The sequence below is a fragment of the Sabethes cyaneus genome, chromosome 3 (assembly GCF_943734655.1).
Source record: "Sabethes cyaneus chromosome 3, idSabCyanKW18_F2, whole genome shotgun sequence".
Lineage (NCBI taxonomy): Eukaryota > Metazoa > Arthropoda > Insecta > Diptera > Culicidae > Sabethes > Sabethes cyaneus.
In genome coordinates, this window is record NC_071355.1 from 147,985,151 (window position 1) to 147,997,913 (window position 12,763).

Consider the following 12,763-nt stretch of genomic DNA (forward strand, 5'->3'; position numbering starts at 1 on the left):
TAAAACTTTTGGCTTGCTCGTATGTCGCGCGTCCACCTTTAGGAATAAACTTAATGGTTATTTCACGCCATTGAGTTGGGATGTACCCAATAGCAATACTACACACAAACATCCTTCTCAGAATGTGTTTGAAGTACTTGAATCCTTTTTGCAGTAGAATAGGGTATATTCCATCTGTTCCAGGAGATTTGTATGGAGAGAAGCTGTTCACGGCCCACTCAATCGCTTCAGTTGTGACAAGTCTCCGAGCAAAAGCCCATGAGTCTAAGCCACCTAAAACGATTTCTGGATCGTTTCGAACTTCAGGTTCCACACAGCCCGGAAAGTGACTATAAAAGAGACATTCCAGGATTTCATTGTCATTCGAACAGTATTCACCGTTCGAACTTCGAATGTTATTAACCTGATAATCTTTCGATTTTGACAGTATTTTATTAAGTCGACTTGCCTCGCCGAAACTGGAAACGTTGCTACAGAACCTGTGCCAGCTCGTGCGTGCTGAAGATCGTAAAGCCTTTGCATAGGCTTTCCGGGCCTGCTTGAAAGGCTCCACGCCATCCCTCCGACGTCTATTCCAAGCTCTCCTGCATCGTTTCTTTAGTTCCGCGAGATGAGAGTTCCACCATGGTGTTCCTCTAGTCGTTTTAATAGTTTTTAGTGGGCAAGCTACTTCAAAAGCTTCCGCAATAAAAGATGTTGTGACATCTACAGCCACATCCAAGTCGATCGATGACTCAATCGTCGGTTCGAATCCTTGAAATTTCGTCGCCAGTTCCTCCTCAAAGAGTTCCCAGTCAGAAAATCTCGGATTGCGAAATGTTGCAGCGTTCAAGGAGACACCCAAATGATCAAAATATATAAAGCAATGATCAGATATTGGTATCTCATTTGAAACATGCCATTGTGCCAACTCATGACTGATCCTGTTAGAGCAGAGTGTTATATCTAACACTTCCTCTCTACCAGCTCGTATGAAAGTTGGACAATTGCCAATGTTGAGTATTCCAAGGTTGGTACCACTCAAATATTCCATCAAATCAGAGCCTCTCAGATTGATATCCGAGCTGCCCCAAATGATGTGATGGGCATTGGCATCACTGCCTACAATGAGCGGAAGCCCACTAGATTGGCAGTATCTCACCACATTTCTGAAATCGTCGCTGGGAGACGGTTCATCGTGTGGTAAGTATGCAGAACAGTAGACATAGCGCCTATGGACATCATCCACGACGAGTTCTACTGTGACTGCACAAATATCTCGAGTAGTCAACTCAGAGATAAGGCATGCACTAATTGACCTATGCAACAATATGCATGCCCTGGGCATCAAACGAGGATTTGTCATACCAGTTTTGCTGAAAACAGCAAAGTTCTGGTTTCCAATATCTGTCGAATGAAAGTACCCCTTGCGAAAATATGGCTCCTGGACCAATGCGATGGTGACAGAGCCATTAAAAAGTTTTTCGCATAAATACAAATTTGCTGCCCGTTTGTGTTGAAGATTTATTTGTGCGACTCTAACTATTTGACTAGCGGAGTATATGCACAAACAATCTCCAACACAGATCAGACAGCAAATTTGAAAATCTTCTATCGAATCACCACTATCGCCGATCAAGAAAAAAAAGAATCTATTTCTTTCGACAACAAGCTCTTAGCCACTAGCATTGGAAGAACTAACTGCATCAAAGATCTAGGTATGCTATTAAATAGCAAACTATCGTTCCAGCAGCATATTTCGTATGTAATCAGGAAAGCCTCTACAAATCTAGGTATCATGTTCCGGATCGCTAATGATTTCAGTAACATCTATTGTCTAAAGTCTTTATACTGTTCGCTGGCGCGTTCATCTCTCGAGTATTGTTGCCAAATTTGGAATCCACATTACCAAAATGGAATTGATCGTATCAAGGCTGTACAGCGGAGGCTTTCATGGAGGGATCCATTCTAATCAATTTGGATACATTAGTTGTCCGTCGCAATGTTGCCCGTGCTATTCTCGTGTCTGACGTCCTAATTGCTAGAACTGAGTACCCAGCATTGCTCAACAGCATTTGGCTACAGGTACAACCAAGAACTCTGAGAAATCAAGGATTCTAATTAATTCTAATTAATTCAAATATCATTAGGGGATAGTGATAATAATGTAATAAATAAATAAACCCCCGCTTTATGCTGTTTTTTTGTCGGAAGATTTGACCACTGCGACCATTATTTTGATTGTATTGTGGTATACTTCTTCTTTTGTCTAGGTATTAGTTGCCGACATAACACTATTGATGAAAGTGTTTGACAATGACAATGAATTCATACCTCTTCTCCCATTCGGCATTGAACTTCTTATGAAGTTTATTACCTGATTAAGATTTGCAGACCTTCGAAAGGCTCCATTGTTCCTTTACCGAAGATTCTTAGTCTGCAAAGAGTTAGTGCACTGCACTGGCAGAGCAGATGTTCTGCGGTTTTCGCTTTCGAATTCGCAGAGTTGGCAAATATCATTGTCCAACCTACCAATCGTTTTGAGATGGCGTTTGCTCGGACAATGACCGGTAAATAGTCCTATTATTAAACTTAGTTCGGTTTTCTTCAAATTAAGCAATGATATGCTTTTTTACGGTCTGGCTGTATAAAGCGCTGAGACTGTCTTAGTCCTGTAGAGGATTTCCAATTTTCCTCTATTGTTTTGTGTTCCCTTGCACGAGGTTCGGATTTAAGCGCGCTTGGTGACACACCACAGAACGGTTCTGGGCTTTAAGCTGTTAGAAGTAACTAAGTAAAATCGGCGACATCTTCTGTTTATTTTGTGTAAAAACCAAGGGATGGTACCGAATGGCCGAATCACGAATGGCCGAAATCCAAATGGCCGAATTTCAACAACAATCACAGAAGGCCGAATCGCGAAAGGCCGAGTTACGAAAGGCCGATTTTTTTCGGAATGCCTAAATAACTATTCATTAAAAAATTTGAATTGGTAGTTAACAAATCAAACAAATCAATTTAATCAAACAAAAAACACAATAAGCAACACAACTATTTATAGTATAGTATAGACGATTGAAAGTTCTTTCTTCCCCTAAGCGCAAGAAATTTAAAATGATATTTAAAATAAGTATTTATTCACGCCTCAACCTATTAATTACTGGTAATTTATAGGTTTTCTTCGCTTTGCTGCTTCTTTTTATTTTTCTTCTTTCTTTTGCAGATGGGACTTGGTCGGCTAATGCCATTCGCGCAGCGCAACTCTCTAGTGTGCTGGCAGCCGCATGTTTCCCTTGTTTACGGTACAAGGTGGCAAGTTTCTTCAAAGTCTCCTGAACCGTGGATGAGTTTACCATGTCGATGCGGTGCCAGCTTCCATAAAGACTGTATGGCGTATTGTCACGACTCAAACCCTTGTCGACCTCGCGTTGATCTGCCATCTGCCATATTGTCTTGTTGTCTACAGTGATAGGACCGAATTTCAGTTCATGTACCCTCGTCAACACGGTTTTGTACAGTACCTCTGCATCGTTGAACTTGCCTTGGGTTACGTAACATATAGCCAAATTGTTCCTAGTAGCGTCCGTATTTGGGTCATCTGGTCCTAAAACTGTTTCGTATATCTGTAACGCTCGTTCGTAGTAAAAACCTGCCTGTCCGAATTTCTGCTGATTTTGGCACAGGAATGCCAGCACGTGAAGGTTTTTCGCTACGTCCGGATGACTTTCACCCACCAAACGAACTTGCATATCCAAGGCTTTCAAACAGAATATCTCTGCTTGCTGCGAATTGCCACAGTTATCGTACAGTGTAGTAAGGTTGTGTAAGGTTGCGACGACATCAGGATGAACTCCAAGAGTTTTCTCTCTGATAGCTAGCACGTCGTGTAATAGACGTCTAGCCTCCTTGTAGTTGCACTGATCGCGGTAGATTTGCGCTAAGGTGCTCAATATGGCCCCAACATCAGGATGATCATGTCCAAAAGTTCTCTCCAGTTCATCCACAGCGTCCGTGCATAGAAGCATGGCCATTTCGTGGCGATCTTGAGACACATATTTGAGCACCTGTTGTTGGATTTTATCCGGTGAGATAGCGGAAATTGTTGGTTCTTTCACAAATTGTTTTTCATGTTGCAGCTGCAAAATGGTCGACTCCGCTGCAAAAAGCTGTTGCTGAATGCCTTGTAATGCATTGCGTAGCAGTAGGTTCTCTTCGGTGAGCTGTTGATTTTGGCATTGTAACTGGCGCTTCTTTGTTTCAAAGTTCTGAAATTGCGCCAGAAACCTCATCATTAGCTCGCCATTTTCCGATTTTCGCTCCATGTTGTTATTCATGATGTCGATTTTTCCAGAAAGTATAAATGTGCTCGTACTTGCTGTTCAAACAATAGTTACTAATAAACTGATGTCGATTTGTCGGCGCGTTAGAATTTATACTGTATAGAAAGGGTAGGTAGTTTTAATAAACAATGTTTACCTAGCAAGTTATTTGCTACCTCAGATACTCAGTATAGGTCGATCAATGCTAGGTAAGCTGAATCAGAGCTAGGTAAGGCAAATAAAATGGCCAAGTCAAATTCTAATCTGGAGTGGACTTTACCTGATTCGTTTAACGTGGAGTCTACTCGTGCTGGCAGTATTCGATTGGAAATTATTCGAATATTTTTATAGTTATTCGATTAGTTGAATTAATCGAACGATTAACGGATATCACTAGGAGTACCTTATGGTGCACATGTTATCAAAACATGTTAGAAAAACATGTACTTAGACGAACGCCTGCGACTAAAACATCACTTATGGAAAGGTGTGTCCAACTTATAATGCAAATTGGAAATGAAAATTAACCCTACGGGTTAATTAACAGGTAAGACCGTCTGTGCACAGCCTTCGCTTCTGGTGCTCCAGAGTTGCATACGAAATTTGTTTTGAACTGACAATACGCAAAATATGTTCAGAATAGATTTCTTGACATTTTGATATTAATATCACAACATTCTGACTATGCATTCAAAAGTTATCATCTTCCAAAAACTAAAATTTCAAAAATAATTAATGCGCGAATATTCCGTTTTTAACTTTTGGAGAAAAAGGATATCTAGAACAAAATGATTGACCTTAAAAATTTTCTATGAGTAAATTTCATGCTTTATTTCAATTTTGTAATGTATTTGAATTGAAAAAATATCTGGGTAGAGCGTTAGACATGAAAAACAAAAAAGGGAAATTGGACTTTTTGTATCCTAGCGGCATCCAGATAATTATTTTTGCATGAAAATCAGAATTTAAGGTTCTTTTGAGTGCACTTTTATTATAAAATAGTCATTAGCTTGATCGCATAGTTTTTACGATGTTGCCCGTTAGAGGGTTAAGGAGGAATGGGAATAATGGTCTCAAAGTCATCAAACTGCACCACTTCAAATCATTCACCCTACTATTTTTGATGTACGACTACGTCTTACGCCAAGGTTTGGGATAAAGTGTCATTTTAAAAAATCAAAAAATGCGAGCGTCACGAAAATATGAAAGATTTTGAGCGCTGATAGCTCTACCAATTATGAATGGATTTTCATGGTTTGGGTACCGATCGACTCATAATAGATGTAGCCATTATGTGATTTCTATTATAACTTTCTTTTTCAATTACGAATGAGTGAAAATTAACAACAATTTTCTAGTTCAAATATACCCATACATTTTCTTCGCGATCGTCTTACTTCACAGGCAGGGACGACAGTTAAATACACTTTCTGGTTATTGTTATATCGTTTACTTTATTTTTAGAAAAAAATAACAACAAAACCCCTTCATCCCAATAGGTCGAAGATTCTTTACAACGTTTAAACCTATACCAATTCGATATCTGTGCTTGGGAAGCACGCCCTAGTGCAAAACCACCCCTTTTCTTCAACCGATGTTATCGTTTGAACATCTGGCAAAGCAAAGCCTTGGGCTTAAACGTCTTTCTAAGACTTGGCCTTTCTTTATCGAAAGACTTCACAGCCGGCTGATAGAGTACAGGATAGCTACGGAGCTAGTACAATGTACAACAATCCTACTGACTCTATCTAGCAGCAGCACCTAGCCGAGATTCGAACATATGACGACTAGCTTGTTAAACCAGCATCGTACATCGAGATCGAAGCTAACTGGGCGGTTGTTTGAACATCTAACTTAGTCCAATTTGATGTCCTGAAAGTAAACAATTTTGTTTTGTTAAAGTATGAAACCACCCTTTCTTTTCCTCCCTGAAGCTAGTGATGTGCTACATGCGTATTTCGGCACTCTCTGAATCCCTTCGCACGGAGGCTAACGGCAAGGGGATGGACTGTCCTGTATGTTATTCAATATCGTTATTGAACTGGAGAAACTTTGAGATGGCGAAGGCAATCTTCGCCAGAGGCCAGACTAAAAGCGGATTACAAATCAGTGCGTTGAAAACCAAATATATGGTAACATGTACGGAACTGTAACTTTGACAGAAGACATACGTACCATTCGCCGTATTGGAACGAAAGGTGTAGCGGATTTTTTTGTAGAAGTATAAACGGAGAGTGTCGTAGGCGTATGAACTACGAGCTAAAGGGAAGCCACATATAATAGAGGTTTTCCGTCAAAAAAAAATTTTTTTTTTCATTAAATGTTCGGTTTTGACTCTTAGAAATGATACCAATATAAAACTTGCTTTAATAAAGCCTCTAACTGCTGTAAAAATGTAAAAATAAAATACGTCTATTTCAACCCGTCACTTCTCGGATGTATTACATGCCTTTTTGTACCAGTGTCCTCTATTTTCACCACTTCGAAACTATCTGTGCCACTCTTTACTCTTGTGGCAAGAAACACACGAAACGAAAAAGAAGGTAATCATTAGCTTTTCATTCGTTTTGTCCTTTTCACTCAACCGCTGATATACATATGTCAAAATCTGCTGTGCTGTATTGCCAGAAAATCTGAAAATTTTGATAAACAGTGCAGCCGAAACGAAATTTTTAAAACTCAACATTCGTGATTTGGTGAAAAGAAATTCAACATTCTTGCAATTTGCATTGTTTAAAAAATCGTAGTAAATTCTAGAGTCAACGAAAAAAATGTATTTTTGCAGCATTGTCACTCGTATTGGGAGTACTTTCGAGAAAAATAAGAAAACGAGGGTTATGATCTGACGGAAAACCTCTATTCTGCGTTTTTTGTTGGAAAAATCTGGCCATCTGTACAGTAAGGAAAAATATCTGTCTAATGCAAAACAATAAGAGTGAAAGAGGGGTCATGGGTGGGTCAACAGGCGCCATGGCGAAGTCAACTTCTACCTGACACAGATTCTGTCAGGGCATGGTTGCTTCAGACAGTATCTGCATAAGTTTGGGCATGCGGAGTCCCCCGCGTGTCCCGAATGCGTGGATGTTGAGGAAACGGCAGAACATGCTTTCTTCATATCCCCTCGTTTCGCGGGCGCGAGAAGCAGCATGATGGCAGTGAGCGGACAGGACACTACCCCGGATAACTTAGTCCAAAAGATGTGTTCCAGCTCGGACATCTGGGGAGCGGTCAATGCGGCTGCTACCCAGATTGTACTCGAGCTACAAAACCACTGGAGAGCCGATCAACGGCGAATAAACAGCCTAACTACCATAGTCCAGTAGTTATCTAAGCGAGTGCATTAAGCACAATAGCCCCTCCCTGAAGTAATACCGATAAGGTGGTGCCAGGGGGGATTGAGGCTGGAGACTCGAGTAGGGTTTTAGTGGGTCGGGATCCTCACGCCCCATTGGGGGGTCGGGATACCTAAACCCCACTCCCTGAGGTATCTTCTCAGGTGTCTGATAGTACCGTATCTTCTAAGGCGCTCAGCAGATTTCCCAACTCGTAAAAAAAAAAAAAAAAAAAAAAAAGAGTGAAAGAGACGGCAATAGTCATTTTGTTTTTTTTTTCGTCTCATTCGCTCTCATTGTAAATCTTAAAAATCTGTTTAACCTCTGTAATTGGCAAAAATCTGTATTCTGTGTTCAAATATCTGTTAAACACAGAATAATCTATGCATGTGGCAACCCTGATTATCAGCGAAAGTCGTGCCTACTGCGAACTGGAACTGGAGATCAGCTGTCATGGATTAAGTTAGATGGAAGAATTACGTAATGCTAGCTCTCAAACTCTGGATGGGCGAACATGTTTGGATTGGCGAAGCCGCTCATTTGAATCAGTTCGCAGTAGGAAATGAACGGTTCAGAACCGCTCACAGAAAGGAGCCGTTTTGTCCGCCGGGCTTTGTCATAAGACATAAGGCCAAATCAGTAGGTAAGTTACGGAATGGGGACATTTCATCAAGAAAACTAGCAACTCTGTCACAAGTCGAGAGAATGGGAACAATAATCCTATCTATTTCTAATATTTGTATATTAGAACAGCATTTTCCAAATGGGGGTTCACCATAGGAGTTGGGGGTGCGATCTGTTCTCCCCAAGGACCCCACCGCCATGCCACGGCACCATAAATAGAAGAAATCATCGTGGCTCCGCGAGGTTGTAACTGACTTGCAAGTGACGAGGAATTGGCGACGAATAACCCACAACCTAGTAGAGTGGATACGAGTTCCTGATACCGCCTGAAGCACCCCGGCTTGAAGCTGCCAAACAAAAAGATAATTTATAATAGGTAGTAGAATCAGTAGTAGGGGTCACAATTAAACATCAAACAACCCAAAATTTGCACCCAGTTACTTACTTACTTACTTAGGTGGCTTGCCGTCCTAAGACAAAGCCTGTTGAACAAAATTTCTCCATGTAACTCGGTTGAGGGCTACCGCTCTCCAATTCCTCGGACACCGAGTACTCTCCGCCAGATCTCGCTCCACCTGGTCTAACCATCTTGCTCGCTGCGCTCCTGGTCGTCTTGTTCCTACCGGATTTGAGGCGAACACCATCTTTGCAGGGTAGTTGTCCGGCATTCTTGCAACATGCCCTGCCCATCGCATCCGTCCAGCTTTAGCCACCTTCTGGATACTGGGTTCGCCATAGAGCTGTGCGAGTTCATGGTTCATCCTCCGCCTCCATACTCCGTTCTCCTGTACGCCGCCGAAGATCGTTCTTAGCACTCGTCGTTCGAAAACTCCGAGCACTCGCAGGTCCTCCTCGAGCATTGTCCATGTTTCATGCCCGTAGAGAACAACCGGTCTAATAAGCGTCTTGTACAGGGTGCACTTTGTACGGGGACTTAGTCTGCTCGACCGCAATTGCTTGTGGAGCCCATAGTAAGCACGACTTCCGCTGATAATACGCCTCCGAATCTCACGGCTGGTATCATTGTCCGCCGTTACCAGTGAGCCAAGGTAGACAAATTCATCGACTACCTCAAACTCATCGCCGTCGATCAATATACTACTGCCCAAGCGGTGTCGTTCGGCCTCGGTTCCGCTGGCCAGCATGTACTTTGTTTTAGACGTATTTACCTTTAACCCAATCTTTTCTGCTTCGCGCTTTAGTCTGGTGTACTGTTCAGCCACCGCCACAGATGTTCTGCCGATAATATCCATGTCATCGGCAAAGCAGACGAATTGACTAGATTTGTTGAATATCGTGCCCCGCGTGTTGATATCCGCTCGGTTCATAACACCTTGTAGCGCTATGTTGAACAGCAGGCATGAAAGACCATCACCTTGACGAAGCCCTCTGTGTGATTCGAATGAACTTGACAATCCACCCGAAATCCGAACACAGCACTGCGTACCATCCATCGTAGATTTAATCAGTTTGATGAGCTTCCTGGGGAAGCTGTTCTCGTCCATGATTTTCCATAGCTCTTTCCGGTCGATGGTATCATATGCGGCTTTGAAGTCAACGAATAAATGATGCGTGGGAACTCTGTATTCACGGCCCTTTTGGAGGATTTGCCGCAGTGTAAATATTTGATCCGTTGTAGACCGACCTTCGACGAAGCCGGCTTGATAAGTTCCCACAAATCTATTCGCAATTGGTGATAGACGGCGGAAAATGATTTGGGACAGCACTTTATAAGCGGCATTGAGAACGGTGATCGCTCGATAGTTCTCACAGTCCAACTTGTCGCCCTTTTTGTAGATCGGGCAGATAACCCCATCTTTCCACTCCTCCGGTAGCTGTTCCGTATCCCAAATTCTAACAATTAGTCGGTGTAGACAAACGGCCAGCTTTTCTGGTCCCATTTTAATAAGCTCCGCTCCGATGCCATCTTTTCCAGCTGACTTGTTGTTCTTTAGCTGCATGATGGCCTCCTTAACTTCGCCTATCGTTGGGGCTGGCACCTCTTCCCCGTTTGCTGCACCGTCGAAATCGCTTTCCCCGCCGCCATGGTTTTCCGCCTGGGCGCCATTCAGGTGTTCGTCGAAGTGCTGCTTCCACCTATCCGTCACCTCACGATCGTCCGTCAGAATACTGCCAGTTTTATCCCGACACATTTCGGCTCGCGGCACAAAGCCTTTGCGGGATCCGTTCAGTTTCTGGTAGAACTTCCGCGTTTCCTGAGAACGATGCAGCCGCTCCAACTCCGCATATTCCTGCTCTTCCAGGTTGCGCTTTTTCTCTCGAAAGATTTGGTTTCGCTGCATCTTCTTCTGTTTGTGTCTTTCCACGTTCTGACGTGTGGCACTGCGCATCTTGGCCGCCCGCGCAGCGTTCTCCTCATCCATCACCCTCCTACATTCATCGTCAAACCAATCGTTCCGCTGATTCCGGGCCACATGCCCGATGGAGCTCTCCGCTACACTGCTGATGGCTGTTTTGATAGTGTTCCAACAGTCCTCGAGAGGGGCTTCGTCCAGCTCGTCCTCTTCCGGCAGTGCAGCTTCGAGTGAATGCGCGTAGTTTGCGGCGACGTCTGGCTGCTTCAGCCGCGTGAGATCTAACCGAGGCTGGCGTCGGTACCGAATGTTGTTCACAACGGAGAGTCTTGGGCGCATCTTAACCATCACTAGGTAGTGGTCCGAGTCAACGTTAGCGCTTCGATAGGATCTGACGTCGATAATGTCTGAGAAGTGCCGACTGTCGATCAAAACGTGGTCGATCTGTGATTCTGTCTGATTTGGTGACCTCCAGGTGTACTTATGGTGGATTCTGTGCTGGAAAAAGGTACTACGTACGGCCATATTCTTGGAGGCGGCAAAGTCGATAAGTCTTAGGCCCATTTCATTGGTTCGCTTGTGTGCACTGAACCTTCCAATCACCGGTTTGTATTCCTCCTCCTGGCCGACCTGAGCATTGAAATCCCCGATGACGATCTTGATATCATGTTTTGGGCAGCGGTCGTATTCACTCTCCAACTGCGCGTAGAATTCATCCTTGTCGTCATCGGTACTTCTGAGGTGAGGGCTGTGCACGTTGATGATGCTTATGTTGAAGAATCGGCCCTTGATTCTCAACCTGCACATTCGAGGATTGATTGGCCACCACCCAATCACCCGTTTCCGCATCTCGCCCATCACTATGAAAGCTGTACCCAGCTCGTGTGTGTTGCCGCAGCTCTGGTAGATGGTATGTCCATCTCTGAACGTACGTACCGTTGAGCTCTTCCAGCACACCTCCTGCAGCGCTACGACGTCGAACTTGCGGCTCTTCAATACGTCGGAGAGCACTCGAGTGCTCCCTTGGAAGTTGAGAGATCGGCAGTTCCACGTCCCGAGTTTCCAATCCATAGTCCTTTTTCGTCGCGTGGGTCTATTCCGATTGTTCCAGTAAGAATATATTTGTTCTTCGTTCCATGCTTTAATATTTTTCGTGGTGACGGCTTGCAAAGCCTGCTACACCAACCCCCTGTTTCGCCGGAGGGCCAACGAAGCTCGAAAGAGCCCTCCTTTCCTGTCAGCATACGACCTTGGCTTCCACCGGGGTTGGTTACCCGATCTCCACCAAAGTTGCTCGTATCCCGGCTGGTACCACGAGGCGGTAGGAATAGGAGTTGCTGAATAAGAGGCTATGAACCACTGTAGGGTCTATTTTATGCCTACACGTGCACAAGGCACCGACGGTACGCATTATTCAGCCGTTTACCAGCTTGCACCCAGTTATAGGTGGTATTTAAAGATTAGCAACACAATTTAATCAATGATTCACTTGAAAAGACTGCTATTACTCCTCACAATGTTGTACATTAAATGCAACGCATGACAAATTAGGGTAAAAAATATGAAAATACTGCTGGGGAATTTTTGAAAATTGTAGAAAAATTTACATATTTTGTAATTAATGGTTAGAGGAATTGTGTATAACGTGCCCCCTGGCCAATGTGCCCCCCCTTCGTTTTTCGCTAAACAAGCGAAATCAAAATGCAAAACCACCCAGAAACCATAGTATTTGATGGAACTAGCCTACTATGCAAGTATGACAGTTGTCACATGCTGTAAAAATAAATTTGTTTTTGAGCAGCTTCCGATGTAACTTTTGGCGTCATTTCCATAAGCTATTTTCTTGTCCAAATCTGTAAATAACCGGTTGTTGCGATTCGATTGCGTAAAGTGAACTTCAAAAAGACATCCCTGCCAAAAATAACGGTATGAAACGCTTGATTTGCTTTAGCATTTAATATTTTTTCAAATAAGTAAAAGCAGGCCAATTTGCCCCCCTTGCAAATGTGGCTATAAACATAGGTAAACAGTTCTAAGTTGAAGCCAATTGCCATTATTTAATTCAATTAGTATTGTAGAGCAACCGTGGTGGGAATAATTTATTACCAACGTCCAAATTCTAGGTAATTCAACTACCGGGTAAAAAACGCCACAGCTGCAGTATAATGTGCCCCATGCAGAAAAGAAAAAGTGC

The 12,763-nt window shown here is 43.2% G+C and overlaps 1 protein-coding gene across 1 annotated transcript in view; it reads right to left on the minus strand.

Annotated features, from left to right (window-relative positions):
• The window catches only part of LOC128741425 (Kv channel-interacting protein 4-like), an 85,211-nt gene that overhangs the window by 17,483 nt on the left and 54,965 nt on the right, over window positions 1-12,763 (minus strand). The window lies entirely within an intron of this gene.